Source organism: Monodon monoceros, unplaced genomic scaffold (genome assembly GCF_005190385.1).
Source record: "Monodon monoceros isolate NGI ecotype Baffin Bay Population unplaced genomic scaffold, NGI_Narwhal_1 Super_Scaffold_16, whole genome shotgun sequence".
Lineage (NCBI taxonomy): Eukaryota > Metazoa > Chordata > Mammalia > Artiodactyla > Monodontidae > Monodon > Monodon monoceros.
This window is the reverse complement of record NW_021703772.1, coordinates 7,924,978-7,941,576: the sequence shown is the minus strand read 5'-3', so window position 1 is coordinate 7,941,576 and position 16,599 is coordinate 7,924,978. Positions and strand designations below refer to the sequence as shown.

Genomic DNA, 16,599 nt, shown 5'->3' with positions numbered 1-16,599 from the left:
CACTTCCACTGCACTTTACAGCTTGGCCAGGTTTCTTTTTCTTTTTTTTTTTCCTACTTCTTCTTCAAAGCTAAATCACATAAGCAGATTTCCTCCAGGGATAATTTTGTATGTGGTAGCCAGACTGGTCTTAGAGTTCACAATAGCTTCCTCTGTTGTGTCAACTTCTGAACCCTGGAAGTACAGTTCTGTGCATAGAGCCCATAGGGAACATTTGAGGTCTTGTTGGTTTGAAATGAAATATGACTTTATGTGAAATATGAATTGAAAATGATATTGGATTATATACAGTCGTTCAGAAATATAGTCTCCATAGTGGAGAAGGAACTGCCTCATTAGTGAAAGTCTGCCCCACCTTATTGTCTGAAGTAATGTTGCTATACCATACTCAGGGCTGAACAAGGTAAAAAGAACAACAGGACCAACAGCAGAAACACGTTAGTTTTTGCTCTGAAAGAAAACAACTTCCTTACACAAATATACTTATCAATGCTTATTCAAAGATCTTAGGAGATTTGCTTTAGGTTCGTAGGGTCCTCTTGTCCACCTGCCGGGGCCTCCAGCTCTGGGTGTGCTGAGGTAGAGGAAAGCCTGCCTTGGCTTCAGCGATTGAGGCATGTTGCTTTCTCTGGAGTCATCTATGCTGAGAGGCCACTTCTCCATCCTTGTCTGATCCAAGTTTAGGTGGCTTATTATAGGGAGAGACAGGTGCTCATGCTGTCATGACCCAATGATATGGAAGTGATAGTGGAAATCTTAAAGGGAGAGAAGGGCACTACCGTATCATCGAGTAAGTGTTTGAATTCACAATTCCTGAGAAGTGGGTATGTTTAGTATAGAGATGCCTTTTTGGGGAAAGAGTAGATTATGTAATTTTCCAAAGGAGTAATCTGTTACTCTCCTTATTTTGCTCCATTGCCCCAGATTTGGCCAGTGGACGCCCCCTAAGTTGGTTCCTGTGTCATTTTGACACGTTCTTGTCATCCTTTGAACACTTTATGTTCTGGAGATGTTCCAGCCTCATCTTTCCCTGTGTTAGCCAAGAAATTAGCCATTTTCTAAGAAGTCCTGGTACCTTTTAGTGCATAAATCCAGATGCTCCCAAGCCTTCTCAATGAGGAGAGCTAAGAAATATAAGTGAGTATTTACTTATGTCTCTGTGTCTGTCTGTCTCTCTGTCTGTCTATCTGACTAGGTAGCTACCTGCCTACCTACCTATCTTGAAAACTGTGAGTTTACACTAAAAGCTCCAATTCCAGTGCAACACCACAGGGTTCATTATAGTTTCACCCTTTCGGTATTTGTAACTCTCTTCTTTAATGATGAGAAACCTGGCTCTTATTGTCCATATATTTACTTATTTGCTCATCCCTATTTGTAACCAATATGCTGACATTGCCTGCTATTCTAGTAGGTCACCTTTCTTACTCAGGCTTCAATCCTTGCTTCCTCACTCAGGCTGTGATTCCCCATCATTGTACCATATTATTTTTGAGCTTGTGTTCTTTTAAAGTTGGGAGTTCTGGCTTTTTTACATGGAATCCTATAGCCGGTTAATCAGTGGCACTTGGTGTACAAGAACCTCGGCTCTACCCGTGTATAGAGTATTGTATCATTTCTATCCTTTTTTTCTGGCTGTGCCGCGTGGCATGTAGGATCTTAGTTCCCTGACCAGGGATTGAACCCGTGCCCCCTGCAGTGGAAGCACAGAGTCTTAACCACTGGACCTCCAGGGAAGTCCATATCATTTCTATCTTGATATTTGTCTTGATAGCTATCTTTCTTTTAAGCATCAAGTTGAGAAAAAAGAAAAGAAATAAACTGTGTGTGCATGCATGTGCATTTTAACTAAGGTACTATGGATGACATTCAAGGCTGTCTTCGGCAAGGAAGAGCTCAGTCTTCCTTTTTGATTTGTGTTTGTGTGACTTTTCAGAAGTGTCCAGCTCTAACTACATCTGTCTACTTGTTCCTCAAACATGCCTACTTCCTGGACTTTTTCTATATCATGTTTTTCATAATATCCATCCTCTTGACCCATGCTGTTAACCACCATCTTTCTAAGCCCTTCTTGGTCATCTCAGCAGGAAGCAATCATTCCTTTTGTTGGAGCTTATGCCATTCAAATGATATTTACTTCTGCTTGAAGGTATTTGGGAATGTGCTCTGTGGGTCCTACTTATTTCCAGGTATCAGTAGGCCAATACTAATGATATTTTTGAAAGTATTTTGTTAACTATTGAGTGTCACCTCACTGTATGGAGGAGTTATTTAATGCCTAATAGATGCCTTGCACATTATAAGATTTTAATAACTGTTTATTGGATTTTAAATTTTGTCAGAATGAAGAATATTTGGTATTTTCAGTTGATAGCTTTGGCTCATCCTTTCAATGTTTTAATTGAGTTTCTGCTCCCCACTGTATATGGATGCTGAGCTTGTTTGGCTTGGGTACAAAGAGATTTATTTGGTTCACATATTAGCATATAGTAAAATTTACCCTTTTTAGCATTCAGTTCTATGAATTTTAAAGCATGTATAGCTATGTGTAACCTCTACCACAGTCAAGATGGAAAACAGTTCCGTCCTACCCACAAATTTCCTTGTGTCTCTTTTTAGCCAACACTTCCCCGTACCCCACAGCCCCTGCCAACCACTAATCTGGTTTATGTCCCTATGGATTTGTCTTTTGCGGAATGTCATATAAATGGAATTATTTTGAGTCTGGCCTTTTTCTATTAGCACAATGCATTTGAGATTCATCCATGTTGTTTAGTGTTGCTAAATAGTATTCCATTGTGTTGATGTCCCAGAGTTTGTTTACCCATCCACCAGCTGAAGGACGTTTGGATTTTTTTCAGCTTTTGACCATTAAGAATAAAACTGCTATGAATGTTGCTGTACGTGTCTTTGTATGAACATATGTTTTTATTTCTCTTGGTCAAATGCCTAGAAGTGGAATTGCCGGGTCATATGGTAAACATATGTTTGTCTTTATAAAAAACCATAAAGCTGTTTTCCAAAGTAGTTGTACCATTTTTCACTACCATTAAAAATGTATGAGAGATTCTGTTTCTCCGCTTCCTTACCAGAATATAGTAGTATTATTTTAGCCGTTCTTGTGGGCGGATAGTAATATTACCTTTTGTTGTTGTAGTTGTTTGTTATCTTTTGTTTTGCATTTTCCTGATGAGAAAATGATACTGAACATTTTGTGTGTGTATATGCTCATTGGCCATTTATATATATTTAGTCTTTTCTGAGGTGTCTGTGCAACTCTTTAACCCATTTTTTAATTGGTTTGTCTTTGTGTTAATGAATTGTAAGACTTCATGTACTATGGATAAGGACCTCTGAGATTATATATGTGTGTGTGTATATATACATTTATTTATTTATTTCAGATCTTCTGTGTTACTGTTTTTTTGTCTAGTTGTTCTATTACTTATTTGATAAATATTTATGATTGAGGATTTGTTTATTTCTCCCTTTACTTTTGTCAGTTTTTGCTTCATCTGGTTTGAAGCTTTTTTTATTAGGTGCATGTACATTTACAGTCATTATATCTTGCTAATGCATTGACTCTTTTATTAACATGAAATGATCCTCTTTGACCCCTGTAATACTTTTTTTTCTTGAATTCCACTTTGTGTGATGTTAGTATAGCTACTTCAGTTTTATGAAAATGTTTTCAAAGATGGGAAATGATAGAGAACATCTGTATGATGACATGAGAAAGTTTATCATGTAGAAGGAGGGGGCAGTAAATAGTGGGGGAGAAGGCACTACCCTATGAGCAAAGCCCTCAAGGCAAGAAATAGGATCCAAAGCTGGATCACTCTATCTGTGGTTTGAGGTGGGAAGAAGGAAAGGATGGTTGCAGATACAAGTAAATTTTTTAGAGTTGGCCATACCTTAAATCTATTTAAAAAATCTAGCAATAGGCACACAGCTTATAGTGTGCCAGCAACCACTAATCAAATGTGGTTTCAGTTTTTATTATCAGTACATGAGTGTGGTAGTTCAAGTGTTGGCTGACTTTTCAGATAATTGTGGTTAATCTGTTATTAGTAAATTGGCTATATGGAACATCCTTAGGCTCTGGGACTGTGGCCCTTACATTAATGTCCTGAATATCCCTTGCTCTGAAAAATTTTCATTGTATACTGTCTGGTTTTCTGGAATGGTCTACAAATTGAGCTTATTTTTCAGTGTGGTCCAGCATATTGAAGTGTGTCTCAAGGATGTGAAATTTATTTTGCTACAGATGGTGTGATGTGAAGGAATCTGAGGTCAGGTACTGCAGCTAAGTCTCTATACATGTAAAAACTTCAAACACAAATAATCTTTATTTGACATGTGCTCTACATCCATGAGCATGTTGTTTAAACTTTTTAGGTTGTTTTCTTTCCTGAATGATGTTAACATTCTTGCTTTGATTCCATGTCAGAAATGGTTGTGATTCTAAAAGGGGAATCATGGAAACAGGTGGAAATTATTACTAGTAGGCTTCTACTATGAATAAAAATACAAAGAATTATCTTTCAAAAGAACCCCACTTTGAGCATTTCTAAGGAGACTTCAGCTTTGTTCTTTACTAGGATTGAAGAACTGGCCACATTCCTCAGATGCAGGGGAGTACCCTCTAGTCTGCCTCCTTGCTACAGCGATGGATTCAGGACTGGGCATGTGACCAAAATCAACCCCAGAAGCCTAGTCCTGAGATTTTTTTGCAGAGCACCTGGGCAAGAATTTCTCTCTTTTTTCCCACTGTGGTCTGTAAGAGGATGGGATATATTCTGAAGCTCCTGGAATCCTTCTTGACACATGAAGAGAGAGGCTGCCCTGGTTTTGGAGCTAATATTGAGGAAATCTGAGAGCGCCCTGCCGGCCCCCTGTCACTCCCTCCCTCTGCAAATATCAGATGGGCCTCTCAGTGTGATCAGATTGACTCAATTATGTAAGCTAATCAGTTACTTATGTAAGCTAATCAGCCAATTCAAGTTATTCTGTCTCTTGCAGTTAAAACACTCGTTATTAATACATTGAGTATGTTTTAGAGACTTAAGTCAAAATACAATAAAGAGTAAGGTTAAGAGAAAAGCAGTCACTGCGTACAAAGTTACATGTAAATGTATGTATTCTTTCACTAAATCTCAGTAATTGTCTGTTCCTTCCATGAACTCTGTTCTTGGAAGTTCTTCTGTCTAGTTCTTCTCTCTCTTGGGAACTCTCCCCTAGGGCGTACCCAGGTTTCTTTCTATCCACCCTCTTGCCTGACTTTATTTGTTCCTGAGTTTCGGAACTTGGTGTGATATTCTGCCAAATTCTCTTCCCCACCTCTGCTCATTTCTAGCATCAAAGTACATAATACCTTGCTACGGAGATTATTCTAGTTGGAATCTGCTGTGTTCTGTGAATTGTCTCTCCTCTAGGGGAAGTATGCCTGCTTCTTACTCTCTTTGGTGACTAGGCACAGAGGCTTGGTTGTGTCAGGGTGAAGTTGTGGTTAGTTAGTTTCTTGTGGTGGCCGTGCAGAAAAGGAGAGAGGGCGTGTGTTACAAGACACCCATAATTCTGTTTCAAGTCCCGTGATCTCTTCGGAACAGTGTCCAGAGACCCTAAAGCCAGACTCATTAGACGTCTGCACTCTTCCTTTCCTTCAGTCCAGGCCTGCTCTGCACAGCGGGCTCCTTGACAGATACCGATCATTTCTCCAAGAGCCCTATTTCCTTTCTTTCTTAAAATATTTTTTAAAAAGAATCAAACAATTTAACAAGGGAGTTAATATGGTTTTCCTTATTGTACTCACAGAGAAATAGAAAAAGGGAGACAGATCCTGCTGTTCTAAGTTGTTAGAAGCCTGTTTTTGAGTTGGTGTGATCTAAGCCAGGAAAGAGTTTGCAGTGGCCTGTGAATGGTGTATAATGGAAGGAACTGGCAGATAAGATTAAAATGGTTAAAAAAGGTCAGTGGGCATTGAGAAGGTCAAGGTCTTTGAATGATAAGCCAAAGCACAGAGAATTAGTTTCTCCAGGGAAGAGAAATCCATCAAAAATTTTGAGTAAAAAGGTAGTTTAATCAGATCTTTTTTTTTCCTGGAAGTTTGTAGGATGGTCCTGAGAATACCAGGGAATTTGTGGAAATAAAAGAGCTCTTGTAAAAAGACAAGTGAAGGATTTGGTGAAGCAGTATGTTTGGCAGTAGAAAGAGTCAAATATGGTTGTGAGGTTTTGAGATTGAAAGACCTGGAAGAAAGTGGTCATGGTGTTAATAAAAAAGAGAACAGGAAGGGGAAGTGCTCTGAGGGGAAGGACTAGAGTGGTGTTTGATGGTTTGAGTTTAAGGTGATAGTAGCACGTTAGGATGGAATTGTGTGGGAGACATTGCGTTAGGTGCTATATTAAGTATTGGCAATATAACAGCGAATAAACAGGAGAAAAAGTCCCCACTTTCATGGAGCTTGTGTTTCACTGGGGAAGACTTAATAATGTAAATAAAATACCATGCTCAATAGTGGTAGGTACTGAAGAGGAAAAATAAGTAAAATAAGGGAGATATGAATTTGGGGGTGGGTTGAGATTTTAAATAGGGTGACCAAAGAAGGCTGCCTTGAGGAGGTGACTTCAAGTAAGAACTGAAGGAAGTGAGGGAGCTGTCCTTGGGAAGATCTTGGGGAACAGTGAATACATGCCTAACGTGTTCAAGGGATAGCAAAGATGCTGAGGTGGGGAATAGTTGGAGATGAAGTCAGCAGGATCACAGGGTGGGGGCAGAGATCAGGTAGGGCCTGTCCATCAGTCAGGGTGGCCATGGTGGCGATGAAGATAGAGCGATGGGATGAGCTGATGGATGTAATTGGGGGGTGGGGGGGGGGGGAGGGAGGAATTGATCCGTTGATAAGGATAACAAGATTTTTGGCCTGAATAACTGGGAAGAATGGGGACAGTTTGTTCTACTCCTGTTAACTAAATAAAAGGCACTCTTGGATTAAACTACCATAGGCAAACAAAGTTCCCGATTAACATATATACCTTTAAGAACGTCTGTAACATGTCTTTAAAATGATAGTATCCATGATCATGTTTTAAAATGAAAGAAGCTTATTGGCAAGCCTTGTCAGGAACTCCCTGTGGAAATATCAATTGCTTTTCTTGGCTCCAAGGTTATTTCCTGAACAGTGTATTATACTTTGTCCCAAGCATGCCATTAAGGGATTTGAAAGTTTGTTAAAACATGTGTGGCAAGTGAGTACTGTCACTTAAGCCCAGCCAGAGAAGCCAGGAAACGAAAAGCGGCTCCTAGGTGGACTTCGTGACATGCATTAGCTCTGAATCAGAGGCTCAGGTAGTGGGATAGGCAGGGCATTATCTCCTGTGCACAAAGCCTTCAGCTGACACTGTCGTAAACAGCCCTTTCAGCAGAAAGTGCCTGTGGACATAGGCATATGTAAATCTCTTTGGAGAAGCTCCATTTTACCAAGTTGATAGCAACCCCTGCCCCAGGGGAATGTCATAGAATTTATTTGCTTGGAACAGAATTTTCCAGTGCTAATATAGACTTGTTGTCTTTATGAGATTTAAAATAGCACTCTTCAAAGATGGCTTTTATGTTCAAGGAAGGGTTTTTTATATCAGTACACAGGGAGACTATGAAATGTTTCATGCTTGGAGTTTGGGAATGTTACGTGGCATTTTTCTTTACGATTCCATTTAAATTGGTTACAGGTACTCTTGCTCCCCAGTTTTGAAATACATTATATTAATTATAAAAGGAGGGAGAAGAAAAAAACTAATTGAGTTTTAAAGTGACCGGTTTCTTGACTCTGTTGAGTTTGAGTTGCTCTTTGCGGTTGATCTGATTTACAGCTCAGTGTAGACATCCCCCCACGCGCCTTCTAAGGGACAGATTGGTACTTCACACTCTGCAGAAATCAGGAAACATCGCTGGAAGCTGTGCTCACTTTTTGGCTTTCTCGTCTTCAGGCATTCATGATTTTTCTAGCTAAAAATGTTGTTTTAAATTGGTGACAGTGAACTTTATGGTTACATTTGGGTCCATATTGAAACTGGAGTTATAATTTAAATATGAAGGTCTAGAATTATTTTAGGAAAATGCATTTATTTAAATGTCTTCCAGTTTTATTCATTTGCATGCGTACTTATATTTGCTTCTTATGGTGATAAGTTTCAACTCTGATAAAGTAACTGGTGGCTCGTCCCTGGTTTCCAGACAGTGTAGTAGTGGAGGGCAGTGCAGTTATCATGCAGTATTGTGTAGATAAGCATCTGAATTTAGCTGGCTCTTGCTGCTTGGTAGTTATTTATTTCTTGTAATTTTTTTTAGAATTCTTCTTTTATAGCCAATTCAAGTCTTTCTCATTCTCGTCAGAAGAAGAGAAAAGGAAACTAATATTTATTGAGCATGTTTTATATGCCAAACATTTTGGGAGCCTCTGGGGAGTATAAAAAATGAATGTGGTATGGTTTGCTGTCTGGTGGAAGAGAGAAATATGTAAACAAATAAATGGAATATAACTTGATCAACAAACTTATAATGAAACAATAGGTAAGGAATAGCAGTGAACAAAGGAAGGAAACAACATTTCTTAAGAGATGGGGGAGTTTAGTCAGAGAAGCAGTCACAGAAGAGCTGGATCTTGAATTTTGATTATTTGCCAGGCAGGCAAAAGATGCAGGGGTGTTTCATGCAGTGGGTGTTGGTGGGAGATGTACATGCAAAGCTCACTCTGAATCTGTTTGCAGGAGATCTCCCATACGAGTGTCCAGGACTGAGAGCTGGACTCAGAGCCCTGGATCTGTGGTCATGTCACAGCTCTGCTATTTAGTAGCTCTGGGATTGTGACATGTCTGAACCTGTTTTTTCCTGTGAGATGGAGATAATTATTCTCCTGTGTATCACCCAGGGTTGTTGTGTAGATCAAATTAGTTAATGTGTGTAAAGCACAGGGAAGATAGTGCAATATGAATGTGAAGAGTGATAATGGAAGTCTTAATGTTTAACGTGTTCATAATTATATTTAAATTCTCTCTGCTTCACTAACTCCTATTCCTTGTGAAACCCCCTTTGAGTCTTTTCTCAGTGCTCTGTTCTCAGCTTCTGTTTTCAGAGAAGTTTGGCCTTTGCTGAACCATTGTGGTTAACTTCCTAATCTGGATTTCTGTCCTCCAATACACTCTTCCCATCTCCTGATCTACATTTCCAGCTACCACCTGGATGTTCCCCATCACCTTGGACTTTCTGGTTCTAAAGACTAGATTTGTTTCCTTCTGTAGAGATTCACTTACAACTTTGTTCCTGGCACCTGTGCTAAGAGCTTTTCATATATTATCTCAGTTCCACAATAATCTTATGATATTGGGTACTCTTGTCCCCATTTTAAATACAGTGAAACTGAGATTCAAAGAGATTACATAGCTTTGCCAAAGTGGCATAGCTACTAAGCAGCAGAGCCGTGATGCAAACCCAGGTGTGTTGACTACAGTTCCTTCTCTTAACCACTTTTCCCTACTTCTCACTTTACTAACTTTACAGTAAAGACCAGACCCATTAACTTGGCATTTGGTGCTCTTCATGTTTGCTTCTTCATCCTCTTTTCTCACTCCTACTGTACATTTTCACTACTACTTGCCTTTCCTGAGGGAAAATTTGTATTTTCTTATCTCCTTGCTTTTGCATATGTGTCCTTTCCCATCTTAGTCTCCTTTTCCTGTGTTCACCTGTCAAAATCCTGAGGGATGCAGGGCAGTGTAGTGGAATAAGCCAGGGTGAGAGTTGAGTAGATCTGTTTTCTGCTTTCCCTCACAGTCTTGATCTGTTTCACAAAGGGCTGGACCAGTTTACATTTATACCAGCAAAGTATCGCGGTACATTCTTGCTGACATTTGGTATTGTCAGGATTTTTAGTTTTTGCCTGCCTGTGGGTTTGTGGTGATATCTCATTGTGGTTTTAATTTGCATTTCTCTGATGACAAACGAGGCTGAGCAGCTTTCCATCTTTTTTGTCTCTTTGTCAGTAAAGATTCACTATTTTGTTAAGTGCCTTTAAGCCTTTTCCCCATTTCTCTGTTGGATTGTCTTTCATTGATCTATAGCAGTTCTTTATATATTCTGGATTTGAGTACTTCTATGGCTTATCTTTTTAAATTTCTTTTACATTATTTTAGGATAAAAGGAAAAATTTACTTTTAATGGAGTTGAATTTATCATTATCTTCTTTCATGGCAGTGCTTTTTGGTTATGTTTAAAATGTATTTCCCTGTATATTTTCTCAAATATTATTTTCTAAAATTCTGCCAGCCTTTTAGATTAGCATCTTCCTTAGACATTTTCCATTCACATGGTTGCATCATGTCTCTGATTTAGCAAGTGTTCTTGTCTTCGAATTAGGGATATTCTATAAGGCATTTTGCTATTCCTTTGCTAACACAGGGTTCCCCTTAAAGTACAGAAGTCATGCTACGCCCACTCTCCTTTTCCAAAAGGTGTATCTCTTCTTCTCTGTGTCTCAGAGCTCAAGATTCTGGGCGTAGGCCTATTCCTTTCAGTGGTAAGCTTCTAATAGCCTCCTCTCAATTTCATCCCTAATGGTTTTCAGGGTTCCTCCCAAGTACTACTGAAGAGGCCACATTACTGCTCTCCATCCGCCAGAGATTGCAGCCTGTTGGAGAAAGGGGATCACCTTTTCCCTTCATTACACTGCCACACCACTCTGTCGCCCAATTTCACCTTCCAAAAGGAGATAATAGGTAGATTACAGATGTATCCATGGTAGAACTAACTTCAGGGTATATCTGACAAACATTTCTGTGTGTGTGTGTGTGTGTGTGTGTGTGTTTGCATTTTCACTGTTTATTTTTATTAGCAGGGTTATGTGATGCTCATCCTATCCCGTTCATGCAACAAGACTTGAGAGTGAAAACGTTCTGTGTGACCCAGCGATTTGGTTCCCTCACTAACCTGTTTCTGTCCTGTCCTCCAGAGACTAGACTAAATCTCCAAGGGAGAAATAATCCCAGTTGCAGCGTGTACTCAGAATAGTAAGTGCAGTCAGCTGCCTCTCTCTCTCAGGTCTGTGGAGGAAACCAGAGGAAGTTTTAAAGTCCTCAGTTAACCAGGTCAGTAATATGTCCATTCTCCTGAGGCCTCCCTCCTTTCACTCCGAGCCCAGAGCTCTCCAAAATACTGACCAACCTGAACTGGTAGCCTCCAGCACCAGACTTTTTACTCCCCTTACTCTTAAATTCTTATAGAGTACTTTCTCTCTACTTGTAGATGTGCATTTTTCTGTGGAGTAAGGAGTTATAGCTTTCATCTGATTCTCAGCAGGATCTGCTAAACTTCAAAACTGAGAACCACTGAGCTAGACTTTTCAACTTTTTCAAGGTCAGTCCCACAGAAGAAGGCCTCTTACTTTACAGATACAGGGAAAATTGGGCTTCTACTTTCTAATCCACATATTCGTGTGTCTGGAAACTGTTCTGAAAACTCTCTTGCATCCTGATAGTCTTTTATATTCCTTTTTTCATTTTTCTACCCTTTTATCCATCAAATAATGTTTATTCATCAAATATTGAGCACCTAGATTGATTATGCAAGTTGCCATAGAATATACAGAGATATATTATTGGTGAGCAAACAGTCTTAACAGATGAGGTAAATCACATACATAGATAACACTAGCGTAGTGAAAAAAATGAGAAGTGCCGTAGAAGAGGTATGTATAAATTGCTTTGGGACTTTAGAAAAGGAAGAGATTACTCTGGTCTGGGGCAAGTAGCAGGGCATGAGGAGGACCTGAGAAGACTGTGTGGTGGATTCTGGGTTATAGAAAATCCAAGGCATTTGGACTAGGTCTTGAGAGATGGGTAGAGTTTAGATGTGTGGAAATGTTAGATGCAGTATGCCGTCTCTGGTTCCTTATTCATTCAGATGAGACTTCAGTATATAATGTGACTTCATGGAGTTTATATTTATCAGGGAAGATAGACTCTGAACAGGTCATTTCCTACTTAATTGCTGTCCATTCATTCAACATATATTTGAGTGAGTACTAAATGCTATTCCTAACTCTTAGAATATAGCAGTGAATAAAATAGCCTCTGTGCTTATGAAACCCACATCCTAGTTGGGAGACAGAAAATATATAATATATTGTCAGGTAAGTATATAATACATTGTCAGGTAGTGATAAGTGCAGTGATGAGAAATAAAGCAGGGTAAGAAGATAGAGTCATAACAGGGAGGTAGGGCTGTTTTGGTTAATGTGGTCAGGGAGTGCCTCTCTGAGAGGAGGATATTTGAGCAGAGACCTAAACAAAATGAAGAGAGCAATCCCTGTGAATAGCTGGGCAAAGAGTTTTCCAGATAGAGGGAACAGCAAATGTAAAAATCTCAAGATGGAAGATTTTAGTATTCTGTGAATAGCGAGAAGAACTCTAGGATTGGAGTGTAATTTGCAGAGGAAGAAGTTGTAGAAAATGAGAATACAAAAATAGATATGGGCCAGATTTGACAAGGCCTTGTGGCATGGTGATGGAAGGATGTTGGGAAGCTATTGCGAGAATGACATGATCTGATTTGTTTTAAAAAGGTCACTCTAAGGCTTCCCTGGTGGCGCAGTGGTTAAGAATCTGCCTGCCAGTGCAGGGGACATGGGTTTGAGCCCTGGTCTGGGAAGATCCCACATGCCGTGGAGCACCTAAACCTGTGTGCCACAACTACTGAGGCTGTGCTCTAGAGCCCACGAGCCACAACTACTGAGCCTGTCTGCCACAACTACTGAAGCCTGCGCACCACAACTGCTGAAGCCCGCGCGTCTAGAACCTGTGCTCTGCAACAAGAGAAGCTGCTGCAATGAGGAGCCCATGCACCGCAATGAAGAGTAGCCCCCACTTGCCGCAACTAGAGAAAGTCCGCCCGCAGCAACGAAGACCCAACGCAGCCAAAAAAAAAAAATCACTCTAGTTCCTTTGGTCCAAAATAGAAGTCAGGAGACCAGTTATTACAGTAGTTCTGCAAGGAGATAAAGGTTGCTTGGATTTTTATAGTAACAGTGGAAATGGCAAGAAGATATATTTTACAGGAAGGCTCTCTTGATAGATTGGATGTGGGGTGTGAGAAGGAGAGAGTCAAGGGTGATGCCCCAGTTTGGTGCCATCTGCCGAGAGAGGCAGTGCTGGGAGAGGAATGGGTTCTGGTGGGGACCAAGGGTTCTCCTGTTTGAGGCGCCAGCTGACATCCAAATGAAGATGTCAAGTAGGCAATTGGATATGTGTCTGGAATTTGGGGGAAGTGTTGAGGCGAGGCATTTAATTTTTGGAGTTAATAGCATATAGAGAGATTTAAAGTCATGAGACTGGATGAAATCATCTAGGGATCCTCTCCCTAGTGGTGTTTAACATCTTCCTCTGTTACCTATATCAGGTCAGATTTAAGTTCAAGTTAGGGGAAAATACTTCACAGATGGTGGTATTTACTTCCTAATTATAGTACATACATCAGTATAGTATTTACTTCCTAATTATAGTACATCAGGAAGTACTTTGGTTCTTTCTCTTTTTATGATATTTGTATTAATCAGTGGGTTCAGGTATTGCTGCTCTGGTCCATCTATTATAAAACTCCATCCCCATCAGCATTTAGCAACCATTGATGGTCATCTTCTGCATCCATCATTTCAGTAGGGATATCAGAATGGTGATAATGAAAGTCTTTAAGACATTCCTTCTTAGTTAGCTGAAACTCTTCTATAAAGAAGAATTTTACCTCATCAACTGTTTGGCTAACCTGAGGTACATTTTATATAGGAAAGGTAGGATAAATGTTTAGAATTTTCTGAGGTTGACCAGAGAGAGCCCTTTCATGATGATTCCTGAGTCCTTTAGATGAGGCTTTAGTAGCCTGTGATAGCTTGCTTGTTTTCCCCATATGACAAGATCTTCCAGGTTCTTTTTTTTTTTTTTAGTTTGTTTGATTGTTCGTTTATTTATTTGTGGCTGCATCTAGTTGTGGCGAGCGGGGGCTACCCTTTGTTGTGGTGCGCGGGCTTCTCATTGCTGTGGCTTCTCTTGTTGTGGAGCACGGGCTCGAGGCACGCGGGCTTCAGTGGCTGTGGTGCACGGGCTTAGTTCCTCCGCGGCATGTGGGATCTTCCCGGACCAGGGATCGAAACTGTGTCCCCTGCATTGGCAGGCGGATTCTTTTTTTTTTTTCTATACACTTAAAAATTTTAATCCAGTACACTTTTATTCAACATTATGGCTGACATTTCATTAAGAATGAAAATGGCCTCCTATAGCTCCAATAACTTTCAGTGCTTTAGTGATTTTTCTTTTTATTTATTTATTTATTTATTAACATCTTTATTGGAGTAAAAAATATGGAACGCTTCACGAGTTTGCGTGTCATCCTTGTGCAGGGGCCATGCTAATCTTCTCTGTATCGTTCCAATTTTAGTATATGTGCTACCAAAGCGAGCACGGCAGGCGGATTCTTAACCACTGTGCCACCAGGGAAGTCCCAGTTTCATCTTGTTTGTTTCCTTTTCTAGACTTGAATTAGCCATTTGTCGAAGGAGTTCCACAACCCTCATTCTTAACCAATATGTGATATGGAACGGTTTTAGAGTGCCTTTTGTATCCTATGACTTAAAGGTGATCTTTCTTCCCCGTAACATTTATTTTATTCTTGTTTGTACTGCGATAACAAAAATAGAATGAAAATACTTAAAAAATGCAATGTATTAATTTATATTTTAATTATACAGTTTTTTTTAACATCTTTATTGGAGTATAATTGCTTTACAACGGTGTGTTAGTTTCTGCTTTATAACAAAGTGAATCAGTTATACATATACATATGTTCCCATATCTCTTCCCTCTTGTGTCTCCCTCCCTACCCCACCCCTCCAGGCGGTCACAAAGCACCGAGCTGATCTCCCCGTGCTATGCGGCTGCTTCCCACTAGCTGTCTACTTTACGTTTGGTAGTGTATATATGTCCATGCCTCTCTCTCACTTTGTCACACCTTACCCTTCCCCCTCCCCATATCCTCAAGTCCATTCTCTAGTAGGTCTAGTAGGACACAGGCTTTATTCCTGTCTTACCCCTAGGTTCTTCATGACAGTTTTTTTTTTTTTCTTAAATTCCATATATATGTGTTAGCATACGGTATTTGTCTCTCTCCTTCTGACTTACTTCACTCTGTATGACAGACTCTGGGTCTATCCACCTCATTACAAATAGCTCAATTTCGTTTCTTTTTATGGCTGAGTAATATTCCATTGTATATATGTGCCACATCTTCTTTATCCATTCATCCGATGATGGACACTTAGGTTGTTTCCATCTCCGGGCTATTGTAAATAGAGCTGCAATGAACATTTTGGTACATGACTCTTTTTGAATTATGGTTTTCTCAGGGTATATGCCCAGTAGTGGGATTGCTGGGTCATATGGTAGTTCTATTTGTAGTTTTTTAAGGAGCCTCCATACTGTTCTCCACAGTGGCTGTATCAATTTACATTCCCACCAACAGTGCAAGAGGGTTCCCTTCTCTCCACACCCTCTCCAGCATTTATTGTTTCTAGATTTTTTGATGATGGCCATTCTGACTGGTGTGAGATGATATCTCATTGTAGTTTTGATTTGCATTTCTCTAATGATTAGTGATGTTGAGCATTCTTTCATATGTTTGTTGGCAGTCTGTATATCTTCTTTGGAGAAATGTCTATTTAGGTCTTCTGCCCATTTTTGGATTGGGTTGTTTGTTTTTTTGTTATTAAGCTGCATGAGCTGCTTATAAATTTTGGAGATTAATCCTTTGTCAGTTTCTTCATTTGCAAATATTTTCTCCCATTCTGAGGGTTGTCTTTTGGTCTTGTGTATGGTTTCCTTTGCTGTGCAAAAGCTTTGAAGTTTCATTAGGTCCCATTTGTTTATTTTTGTTTTTATTTCCATTTCTCTAGGAGGTGGGTCAAAAAGGATCTTGCTGTGATTTATGTCATAGAGTGTCCTGCCTTTGTTTTCCTCTAAGAGTTTAATAGTTTCTGGCCTTACATTTAGGTCTTTAATCCATTTTGAGCTTATTTTTGTGTATGGTGTTAGGGAGTGATCTAATCTCATACTTTTACATGTACCTGTCCAGTTTTCCCAGCACTACTTGTTGAAGAGGCTGTCCTTTCTCCACTGTACATTCCTGCGTCCTTTATCAAAGATAAGGTGACCATATGTGCGTGGGTTTATCTCTGGGCTTTCTATCCTGTTCCATTGATCTGTCTTTCTGTTTTTGTGCCAGTACCATACTGTCTTGATTACTGTAGCTTTGTAGTATAGTCTGAAGTCAGGGAGCCTGATTCCTCCAGCTCCGTTTTTTGTTCTCAAGATTGCTTTGGCTTTTCGGAGTCTTAGTTTTGGAAGTTTTAGCCACAGCAATCAGAGAAGAAAAGGAAATAAAGGGAATCCAAATCAGAAGAGAAGAAGTAAAGCTGTCACTGTTTGCAGATGACATGATACTATACATAGAGGATCCTAAAGATGCTACCAGAAAACTACTAGAGCTAATCAATGAATTTGGTAA

At 39.7% G+C, this 16,599-nt stretch overlaps 1 protein-coding gene and 1 non-coding gene across 13 annotated transcripts in view; one reads left to right on the top strand and one right to left on the bottom strand.

Annotated features, from left to right (window-relative positions):
* DIS3L2 (DIS3 like 3'-5' exoribonuclease 2) overlaps positions 1-16,599 on the top strand; it is a 373,313-nt gene that overhangs the window by 103,246 nt on the left and 253,468 nt on the right. The window lies entirely within an intron of this gene.
* LOC114897358 lies at positions 14,396-14,502 on the bottom strand. Its single transcript, XR_003794083.1, has one exon. It is a non-coding gene; the product is annotated as a U6 spliceosomal RNA (small nuclear RNA).